Consider the following 11,356-nt stretch of genomic DNA (forward strand, 5'->3'; position numbering starts at 1 on the left):
TATGGTGATGATTAAACAGCTCTGTAAATATACCAAAACCATTGAATTGTACATGTTAACTGAGTGAATTTTATGAGACATTATTTATAGCCCAATGAAACTGCTTTAAAAAAACACAAAGAAATGCCAGTACATACTCATTATAATAGTGAAATTTTATAAGAATGGTAATCAAAAAATATGACTCTAAAAATAGAAAAAAATATGACTCTACTGTAACTCTCAGCCAGTAAGTTGGTAGGAATATAAATTGTTACAATATCTTTGGAAAACTATTGGGCTGTGGCTACAAAAGCTTAACATATGTCTATCCTGTGACCCGGTAATTCCTCTCCTACGTATGTCTGAGAGAGATGTGTATATATATATATACTCACTAAAAGATAGATAGAAGATACCAATGAAAACACTGTTTGTAACAACCAAAAAAATTGAAACAACCCAAAGGGCTACGAACAGTACAAAGGATAAATAAGTTGAGGTATAATCATAAAATAAAATATAATAAAAATTAACACTACTCCTACCCTCAACAACATAGAAGAATCTCATAAATATAATGTTGAGTAAAACCCACCAGACATACAACATACATACAAATAAATCTGTCCATTTATTTAAGGTAAAAAAATAGACAAACTGAATCTCTGGTGATTTGGGATGAAGTCATAGTAACTGTGAGGCAACACAGGAGTCTTCTGGAGAGGTAGGTGCTGGTAATGTTTTATTTCTTGATTTAGGTTATGAATACATTCATGTTTCATTTGTGAGAATTTCAATGAACTTTATTTTTCGTGAACTGTGCACCTTTCTGTATGTACATTTTGCTCTGTTTACAATTAGCCCAGTGAGGGTGAAAGGGGATGGGGGGCAAACAAAAACCAAAACCCTGGAGAGCATCTGGTCTCTCTGAGGATGGTGGCTACCCCTCGACTCCACATGACGTTGCCTGTGAGAATGCCAACCCAGTGACTTCAAACTATCTACTTTTTCAGAGAAGCTGGAAATATTTCCCTGGAATTCTCTATTTTTAGGTGTTGGCCAAGATTTCAATTGTCAAAACATTATGAAAACCATCCAAAGCACAACCAAAGCTGGGTTCTACCTTTGGCTGGCAGTTTGGGTAACTCTAATGGCAGTTTCAGGTGGCTCTGTCACTTAACTCTGTGCATGATCTTGGCAACATTTCTTAACCTCCCCAAGCCTCAGTTTTCTCATCTATAAGAATTAGAATAATAATACTTTCCTCTCCAGGTTATTAAGAGGACCGACTGCTTGTTAAAAATCACTTAAGACTATGCCTCTAATTCAGCAAGCTCTCAATAAATGATCATTGTTATTATTATTATTTTTATTGCCAGAGTACTACTCTCTGAGGATAACTGAGAAGAAAAAAGGGTGACAGCTTGAAACAAAGACATACAGCTACAGCTTTCCACGCTCATATTTTCCTGTCACCCCTATCTTCCTCTTCTCCCACTAACTGGCTTCCTGTCTTAAATTTTCTCCTGCTATCACCCTACTAAAGTTCTCAGAAGTCACCACCACTTGTTTAGAATGAAAATGGGAGTAAGGCAGCTGGAAGATCTATTTCTATCACCCCACTCTGGGTCTCCAAACTCTTTTTTTTCTCACAAAAATACATGAAATGTGGCCTTTTTTTCTAAAATATTATTCCTGTTTTAGAGAAAGTAGGATATGAGTTGGATAGCTTTTTGTGGACTGCCCTGGACACCAAACCACAATAAATAATATAGAGTTATTTTCAGTGGTATACGCATTTGTGATTTCAAACTGCCTGTAAAAGAAAATTTGGTACATACCTGTCTTTTGACATGTGACTTCTTGTGCCACAATAGTAAGGTTTAAATTTCATACATAAACAAAATGTTCAAGGTAATCTCATAAAGTGAAAACCTATAGGTAATTACATTTTCATTTTAGCTTTCATAACTGAAACTTTACAAACACGAGTAACATTCCAAAATTCCTGATCCTGTTTTGATAATTTTGATAATATTCTACTGCAGAAATAAGAAAAATAAAAGACAAGCCTTGGCAGAGAGATGTCAAACTTAAGGGTAGGTCAGAAAGTGAATAACGATCACCTATATAATCAAAAATTTGTTCTACAAAGTTTCAACCAGCTACAACTGATTTTCGGCATTCAAAATGCATTTGGATGTACTTAACCATATGGCCCTTTGACTCAATATTTACATTGAAAATCAGTAATATTCTATAATTAAACATTATTTGCCTGGTGTGCTCATAATTATTCTAATTAATATCTCCAAAGTCATGTGAGGCTAGGATTTATTATCTCCATTTTCAGATGAGGAAATTAAGACAGGATAAGTAAATGAATGTCATATAGAAAACAGCATTTTCTAAGTTGGGATTGGACTCAGGTCTAGTGTGAGTCTTCAGCTCAGGCTCTCAGTTGCTGCATTAGAATGATGGTCCTGGTGCTGGTTGCTAACAGTCCTCCAAAGGCCATGACTTTGTCTCCTTGGCAGGAAACAGCATTCTGGAAGCCAAGAGTTTATCAATCTACTTCTTCCTTTTAGTGACCAATTCCATTCCTTGGCTCAGATCAGGATGGTGATGGTGATCTCTTTTGCTGTGTTTTTTAGGGTCTAGCCAAGTAAAGCCCATTTCCTTGTGCCACTGTTAGGAAGGAAGAAAGTTATTTTTTTCCCCATCATTAGTGAATGATTTCATTCTTATAAGGCAGAGCAAAAAGAAGACAGCAGGAAAAGGATCATGAAATCCCATTTGGGGATAAAGAAATCAACTTATTTTCAAATGGTGTATAATTGTGTATAGACAAATGTGTGCATGTATAATTTTAAAAAGTAGAGTGTAATGAAAACATTTGAAATATCTCAGCAAAAATTACACATAGAAATTCTATGGTCCCACATCTTTACTACCATCCTTTCTCAAGTCACTGGCTTATTATACCCAAATATCCACTCTTTAAAGAAAATTAAGCAGAAATAAATAGAGCAACTCAGCATCAAGAAGAGAAAAATGTGAGAATAACATGTTGGAAACGGAAACTGCAGTCTAACGAGAGCTTCCCCACCTTCATTACCATCCTTCCAAATAAATCTCCCTGCTCCTCTTGAGCTGGCAAATAAAAAAATCAAGCCACAAGATATATGTGTGTGCTTTTCCTGATGAGCATTGCCATCCATCTACAGTACGTCCCACATGCCAGTTTGAAGATGGGCTAGAGGGAGAATTAAAGACTTCAGAAAGTCCACAGCATAATCAAGAAGGCTTTTTTCTTCTGACTACACAACTTTCATCTCTGTCTTATGTGATTTTCTCCCCATCTCCTTCACTCTGTGGCAAAGATCCTGATTGCTGATGGGACATTAACTGAGTATATAACTAACCTTTCAGGGCAACCAACTGGTTTCCACTATATGGCACCAATGCCTTTGATACGTTTCATTTTGGCAAAGACTCCTTAAAAAATTATTTATTCTAACTTCTCACACCTGCTGGAATTCTTTCTAAGCTATCCATACCCCTGCTTGAGCATTCCTAAGTCTTGGGAATAACTCTCCCTCTCAAGAGAGTATGATCCATGTTGGGCTTTTAAAATTATTTAATATTTCTTTGTTATATGGAGTGTGTGATTTCACTTATTGCTACTAATTCAGTGCTTTCGAATGAATTGAGTCTCTTTTTCACATGGCTGCCATTCAAGCATTTGGAAAGAGACCATGACTCACCCGAGATTTCTTTTTTCTGTTAAACATCCTTAGGCTCCAGAACTTCATCCTCTAGTTGGTTCCACCAGTCCCTCTCCAAGGCAGATGTTGCTAATTACAATCTTCATTTCTACAGATCTGAGCTCAGAATCCTCCTTTACATGGCTCTCCAGGCAGCCACTATTCCATTTGAATTGAAATGTGAGTTGAAACCCACTTGCCATCCTTGGGAGTTTGGTTTCAATACGATAAAGTTCAGTGAAAATGGAGGTGGGGGTGGATTAAAGCTCTTTAATAATTTGAACATGGGCTTCCCTGGTGGCACAGTGGTTGAGGGTCCGCCTGCCGATGCAGGACACACGGGTTCGTGCCTTGGTCTGGGAAGATCCCACATGCCGCGGAGCGGCTGGGCCCGTGAGCCATGGCCGCTGAGCCTGCACATCTGGAGCCTGTGCTCCGCAACGGGAGAGGCCACAACAGTGAGAGGCCCGCGTACCACACACACAAAAAATAATAATTTGAACATGCTCATGTCCAAGGTTGATGTCAGTGTTTCTTTCAAATTAAATTAAGGAGTTACATAGGATGTCAACTGTGCCCTTGATGATGCAGATTCCATTAAAAAGAACTGTTTCTAAGCAGATCATTGGAACCGAAATACCCATATTTGGCAAGATCCTCAGTGCTAGATTATTAAGAGAACAAGGCAATAAAAGTGAATGACTGAGTGGTAGCTGTAAACATTAAGTCAGAACTTGTGTTTGGCTTAGTTTAAGAAATGATTACTTATTTTCTATTCATTTTTATTCAGGTCCATATATTTCACAGCTTGTGTCTAACACCTGGAATCTAGAATATCCTTGTTTAACAGCAATATATGCTCTCAGTTTGCAGCAGGTTTCATTGAGGAGTGCTATTTCTTTATGAAAATACCTAAAGAAGGTTTCCAGAAGGAAACATTGCTTAGAAGCTTAATCTCCTTTACAGTCATCGTCACCTTCTGCCAAGAGAACTGGAGAATAGTCTATCCTTGTTGCATGAGATCATGCTCATCTACTGCCAAACTTCAGAGAGGCCACCCAGAGCACATATTTCTCCATCTGTCAGCACCAGGAAACCATTGCAATTTATGGATGAATAATTATTAAGACGAGTCTGTGGCTCTTTCTCTGGGTACAAGTTTTTGGGACGAAGTTAAGGTGTGCAAATACAGTGCCTATCTGTGATAAATCAGTATTAAACTTGTTTGGTTAGATTATTATTTTTTTTAAATAGTCAAGCTGCCTTCAAACAGCAACAAAGCACTTAATTTCTCCCCACTTGACCTAGTTATTCTATATATGCTGGTGGTACAGACTAAATAAACATCAAATATCTCTGCTTGTGGCTAGAATTCACTGTAATAACAGTTTATTTGTTTACTTAGAATGATGGCCCAAATGCCTTTGCTTAATAAGAATGGAAAAACTATTACTGAAGTGAATCTTGCAGTGAAAATATTTAAAAATAAACTCCAGGGAGATGGTTGGCCTAAAAGAAGGTCTTGGTGGTGAAATGGGTAAGAACTCTTGATAAAGAGTCCTGTTGACTTAGAGAATGCTGGTAAATTGTTGATTCAACACTAATGGACCCACAGGTTATTACTTTTGAAGAAATATATGTTTAGGCAGAAGGAATACAGTTCCTTTTAACAACTGGTTGTTAGCAAAGAGGAAGAAAGAAAAGGCAAATGTGTGGAACGTGATTTCTTCCAAGTGACTAGGTGAATAATGTAAACCTTTTGGTCATTGGTTATGATGTTGATCCATCTTGTGAAAATTGTGCTCATGATAAGACAGAAGACCCAATTAACTCTTCACTTTTTTGTTTTCCATCTTGGCTCTTCAGTCTTGCAATTGAGTTCCTGTTCATCATGCAGAGATCAACTAAATTCTCAGAAACAGATGGTGTTCCCTTTACCACCAACTTACCCTCTGTAGTTCTACAGTTGGCAAGGCCAGCTGGATCCACATCCTGAAATTAAACTTTTCACCAAATTCTTGTAAGTAAGCAGACGTGTTATTAACATGGACTTCTGGACGTGGAACAATACACAGAGATGATTGATTAGAAACTCTAATTAAGGGCAACAATGTGGAAGAACTGAAGCAGTGAGTTCATTCTGAAAATAAGGAGCATATTTATATCCCATAGTCTTTGAGTAACAAAACTGAACCAATAATTAATACATTTTCAAGTGGTTGGCCAAATGATCATTGCTTGCTCGTGACTTGCATTTATCCTCAGCCGTCTAAAACTGTCTGCAGATAAATCCAACAAAAATAGTATATAATATATTAGGTCTCAGGAACTTTTTTTACTTTGGGAGAGAAAAGTTGGAGCACACTCAAACTTCCCTTAAGTCCACTGATGTTTCATCATCCAAATTTCACTTTAAAAGACAAATCTAATGATATGCTTAGTGTTGCAAGGAGCTTAGAGAGGTGCTTCACCTACAAGAATTAGAAAGGAAATATGTTGTCCTTATAGCACAAACTGTAAAACCAACACAGAGCAGAACAGAAATATCCAAAGCTACCGGATGGCTTCACCTTAGCCATTCAAGTCACAATTTAAATATCATTTTTAGTAATTCAAGCTCAGTTATGCTCTTTTCTTTACATCTTAAGAGGACATTTGAAAACACCATTCTTAACACTGGACCATGACATGGCTCCATTATGTAAATATTTCAAATATTAAAAATGTATATATTTTTTAAAAAAATCCAAATGAGTCACTGAATGAATGCATACAAGAATGAATGAATGGGAAGATAACTCTTCAAAGACATGAAGTTTATGAATATACCACTGTTATTGCATGAGCTTGAATAAATATCCTGTAGTCCCTTCCCAAAAATAATAATATCATCTTTATCAGATAAACCTTCCCCATCACAAAACGTCTCTATCCCTCCAGCCATGATTACTTCAGCACTGCTTTTTCTTCATGGTTCTTGTTACAACCTGATGTTCCTTTGTTTATGGAATGCTTTTCCTTGGAACGTGTGCTTCCTAAGAACTGAGATATGTCTCTCATCACTAATGGAGTCTCAGCACCTCAAACAATGTCTGACACATACTAGGCCCTCATAAATACTTGCTGAGTAAATGAATAAATAAGTGAATGAATACAGAGGTGGTAGATGATTCCTAGGCCAGGAAGTCTGCCCTGTAATGAAATGTAATGTATTCATGTACCTAACCTTCATGTAACAGATTAGTTCCAACATGGAGACACAGAGGCAAAGGCTTATGGTGCTCATCTAGAAACTATCCAGAAGAGACAATACCTGGTCATCACACTGCTAGTACTCTTCCTATGAATGATAGGAACGAGGTAGCCTTTGCTTTTGCCCTTAGACATCTCTTTCTCCATACTTTCCTCCATGCAACTTTCCCTTCCATCATTCCCTTCCTTACAGGAAATATAAACACCTACTAGGGCCTAGTTTCCTGGGTTCAGTCTTGACTCTTCCACTTAGTAAGTGCTCAATAAATGCTAACTATTATGATTACTTTATCTTCTGTTGATTTCTGCTCTGACATATAGTAGAAATTCAAATATTTGATTTACTTTATTTGACTCTATTGTGTCCAAGTTCTACCACTTTTTTTTTTTTTTTTGCTGTACGTGGTCTCTCACTGTTGTGGCCTCTCCCGTTGTGAAGCACAGGCTCCCGATGCACAGGCTCAGCGGCCATGGCTCACGGGCCCAGCCGCTCCACAGTATGTGGGATCTTCCCGGACCGGGGCATGAACCCGTGTCCCCTGCATCGGCAGGCGGACTCTCAACCACTGCGCCACCAGGGAAGCCCTACCACTTTTTGCTTTAATGAATTTTCAATGTTTTTCCTTGTATAAATGTGTTCTATACTTATTTTTCTTCCTAAATTTCAGGATGTGTCATCTGGTTCTATTGTTCTAGCATTTGGTAGACAATTCTAATCTTATTTAGAATAGGATTAGACATCCGTGCTTTTATTTCTTTTTAATTCAGATATATCTCTCCACCACCATCTTTTTAAAACCTCAATTCCCATAGAAGCAACTGTAAATCTTTTACTTTGCCCAACTGTTTTCCATCTGAGATGTGTGTGGTAGGCAGAATTCTAAGATAGCCTGCAAAGTGTCCTGCTCCCCTGGTGTCTACACCTTGCATAATCTCCAGGAGTGTGAATTAGATGATTCAGGTAATGTCTATGGCTCTGTAGGGAGATTATACAGGTTGGCCTCACCTAATCACATGTGCCCTTCAAACAGAGCTTTCTCTGGCTAGTCACAGAGCTAAATCAGATTCAGAGAAGAACTTGATGCACTGTGGCTGGCTTGAAGATGGAGGGAACCATGTGGCGAGGAATGTGATTGGCCTCTAGGAACAAAGAGAGACCCAAGATCTACAGCCAGCAAGGAAATTAGGGTCCCCGTCCTACAATTGCAAGAAACTTAAGTCCTGCCAGCAAAAAGAATGATCTTGGAAGCAGATTCTTCTCCAGAGACTCCAGAATAAAATTCAGCCCAGCCAATGCCTTGATTTCAGCCTGTGATTCCCTAAGCAGAGAACCCAGACACACCGTACCAGATTTTTAACCTACAGAACTTCAAACTAATTAATAGGTGTTGTTTTAGGCCCCTAAATTTGTGATAATTTTTTTTTCCGGTACGCGAGCCTTTCACTGTTGTGGCCTCTCCTGTTGTGGAGCACAGGCTCCAGACACGCAGGCTCAGCGGCCGTGGCTCATGGGCCCAGCCGCTCCGCGGCATGTGGGATCTTCCCGGACCAGGGCACGAACCCGTGTCCCCTGCAACGGCAGGCGGACTCTCAACCACTGTGCCACCAGGGACGCCCAATTTGTGGTAATTTGTTACGCAGCAATAGGACATTAATATCATGTGTTTCCCTTGAGGTGCACTGACCAGGTCTGTATCAAGTATTACAGATGCAGCCAAATCGTGGTTAGGTACCAGAAATACTATCAGCCTAAGCTAACATGGATGCAGATTACTGAAAGAGAGGACACTAGCTATCACACTGGGCTCTCTAACAATAAAGAAATTGAGCTCAAAGTAATTTACAGTAGTAAATTATGGAATATATCCGAAACCTGGCATTAAGTTTTCCTCAGTAAATGTCACTGAAAAAGGCTTTAGGTAGTTGAAAGCATCTGATCAAACAAGCTATCTATTCACATAGCAGTTTATAAGTCAACAATATTTAAAACCATTTAAGAAGATTTCCAATTAACCCAAGGTATGAAAGAGATCATCTGTTTTTCCCTCCTTGGGATGTAACTACATTTCAGCCTCTGTAAGTCTCGAAGGCATGAGGTCTTATAAGCTCACTAATAGGATGCTTTGGGGGATGTGACCACATCATTCCTGCTATTTCTACTTCTTCAAACCTTATTACAGATGTCAAGGAAATTTGAAGATTTTTCAAATGTCTGATCTCCCTGTCATGTTTTGAGAGATTGAATTTAAACACCTTTATTTCACCCTATATTTGCTCAAAAAAGCCCAGGATGACAGCCTCACAGAGGCAGAAGATGGAAAAGGGCATTGAAAGTTCTTTTTTTTTTTTTTTTTTTTTTTTTTGCGGTAGGCGGGCCTCTCACTGTTGTGGCCTCTCCCCTTGCAGAGCACAGGCTCCGGATGCGCAGGCTCAGCAGCCATGGCTCACGGGCCTAGCCGCTCTGCGGCATGTGGGATCTTCCCAGACCGGGGCACGAACCCGTGTCCCCTGCATCGGCAGGCGGACTCTCAACCACTGCGCCACCAGGGAAGCCCATAAACCCAATTTTTTTTTTTTTTTTTTTTTTTTTTTTTTTTGTGCGGTACGCGGGCCTCTCACCGCTGTGGCCTCTCCCGTTGCGGAGCACAGGCTCCGGACGCGCAGGCTCAGCGGCCATGGCTCACAGGCCCAGCCGCTCCGCGGCATATGGGATCCTCCCGGACCGGGGCACGAACCCGCATCCCCTGCATCGGCAGGCGGACTCTCAACCACTGCACCACCAGGGAGGCCCGAAAGTTCTTTGAGACTTTGATGAGATGAGAGTGATTAAAAGGAGAAAGGAGAGGGAATGAGATCACTTTCCCAAAGCTTTATATGCTCTCTGATATAATGCTCTCCAAAGAGGCTTGTACAGTGAAGTCATTTTGGCTTTGGTGAAAGCCATGGATTTGAAGGAGCTTTCTGAATAGAGCTCTGTGGTAATACATCAATAAATCTGACCTATTTTTGAGAGTAGCATTTTTAATAACAGGCTTGGAGAGGGAAACAAAATTTACAGATTACATGGCTACTTTATTTCATGGGAAAGAAAAGAAAATAAAAGCAATTATGCAAGCAATAATCCCTCTGATATAAATTACTTTGCAATGACTCATAGAAACCAGAATGTATCAGTCAGAGTCCAATCAGGATACAAAACCACGTTATAATTTGAATGTGGAAAGTTTAACATAGAGAATTAGTAACTCTAACATAAGATTGGAGTGCCAAGCGTGGGCTAGTAAGAAGTACAGGGGGGCTTCCCTGGTGGCACAATGGTTGAGAGTCCGCCTACCGATACAGGGGACACGGGTTCGTGCCCCGGTCCGGGAAGATCCCACATGCCGTGGAGCAACTAAGCCCGTGAGCCATGGCCGCTGAGCCTGCGCGTCCGGAGCCTGTGCTCTGCAGCGGGAGAGGCCACAACAGTGAGAGGCCCGCGTACTGCAAAAAAAAAAAAAAAAAAAGAGAGAGAAGTACAGGGAACTCTAAAGAATATAGGAGTAACAGTCTGTCATACAGAGTGAAGTAAGTCAGAAAGAGAAAAACAAATACTGCATGCTAACACATATATATGGAATCCAAAAACAAAAAAAAATGGCTCTGATGAACCTAGGGGCAGGACAGGAATAAAGACGCAGACGTACAGAATGGACTTGAGGACACGGGGAGGGGAAGGGTAAGCTGGGACGAAGTGAGAGAGTGGCATGGACATATATCCACTACCAAATGTAAAATAGGTAGCTAGTGGGAAGCAGCCGCATAGCACAGGGAGATCAGCTCGGTGCTTTGTGACCACCTAGAGGGGTGGGATAGGGAGGGTGGGAGGGAGATGCAGGTGGGAGGGAGATACAAGAGGGAGGGGATATGGGGATATATGTATACGTAGAGCTGATTCACTCTAGTATACAGCAGAAAATAACACACCATTGTAAAGCAATTATACTCCAATAAATATGGTAAAATAAATAAATAAATAAAAGAATATAGGAGTAACAGAAAAAGCGGCCACTAACCCTATGGCTGATAAACTGCATCTAAGGAAGAGCTCCTGCCTGCGGGACTTTTGGAGGACTTGACTCTGGCTCCTGTGGTGCTGTACCAGCAGAACTCGCTGTAAATCTACCCTTTAGGGTGCTGGGCAAAGCTCTTCACAGGAGATGTCTCTCTGGAGCTCCTCTGCCTACAAAACTGCCCTGGTGGGGAGAATGGGGGAGGCGGTCCTGGGGCTGCTGCTGGGCCACACAGGGCAAGAGTCAGGCGCTGGAAAAACTGTGATGCAGGAGCTGGGCGTTAGGAAAGCCACACACACAGTG

This window comes from Mesoplodon bidens (assembly GCF_964165515.1).
Source record: "Mesoplodon bidens genome assembly, chromosome: 2".
Classification (NCBI taxonomy): Eukaryota; Metazoa; Chordata; class Mammalia; order Artiodactyla; family Ziphiidae; genus Mesoplodon; species Mesoplodon bidens.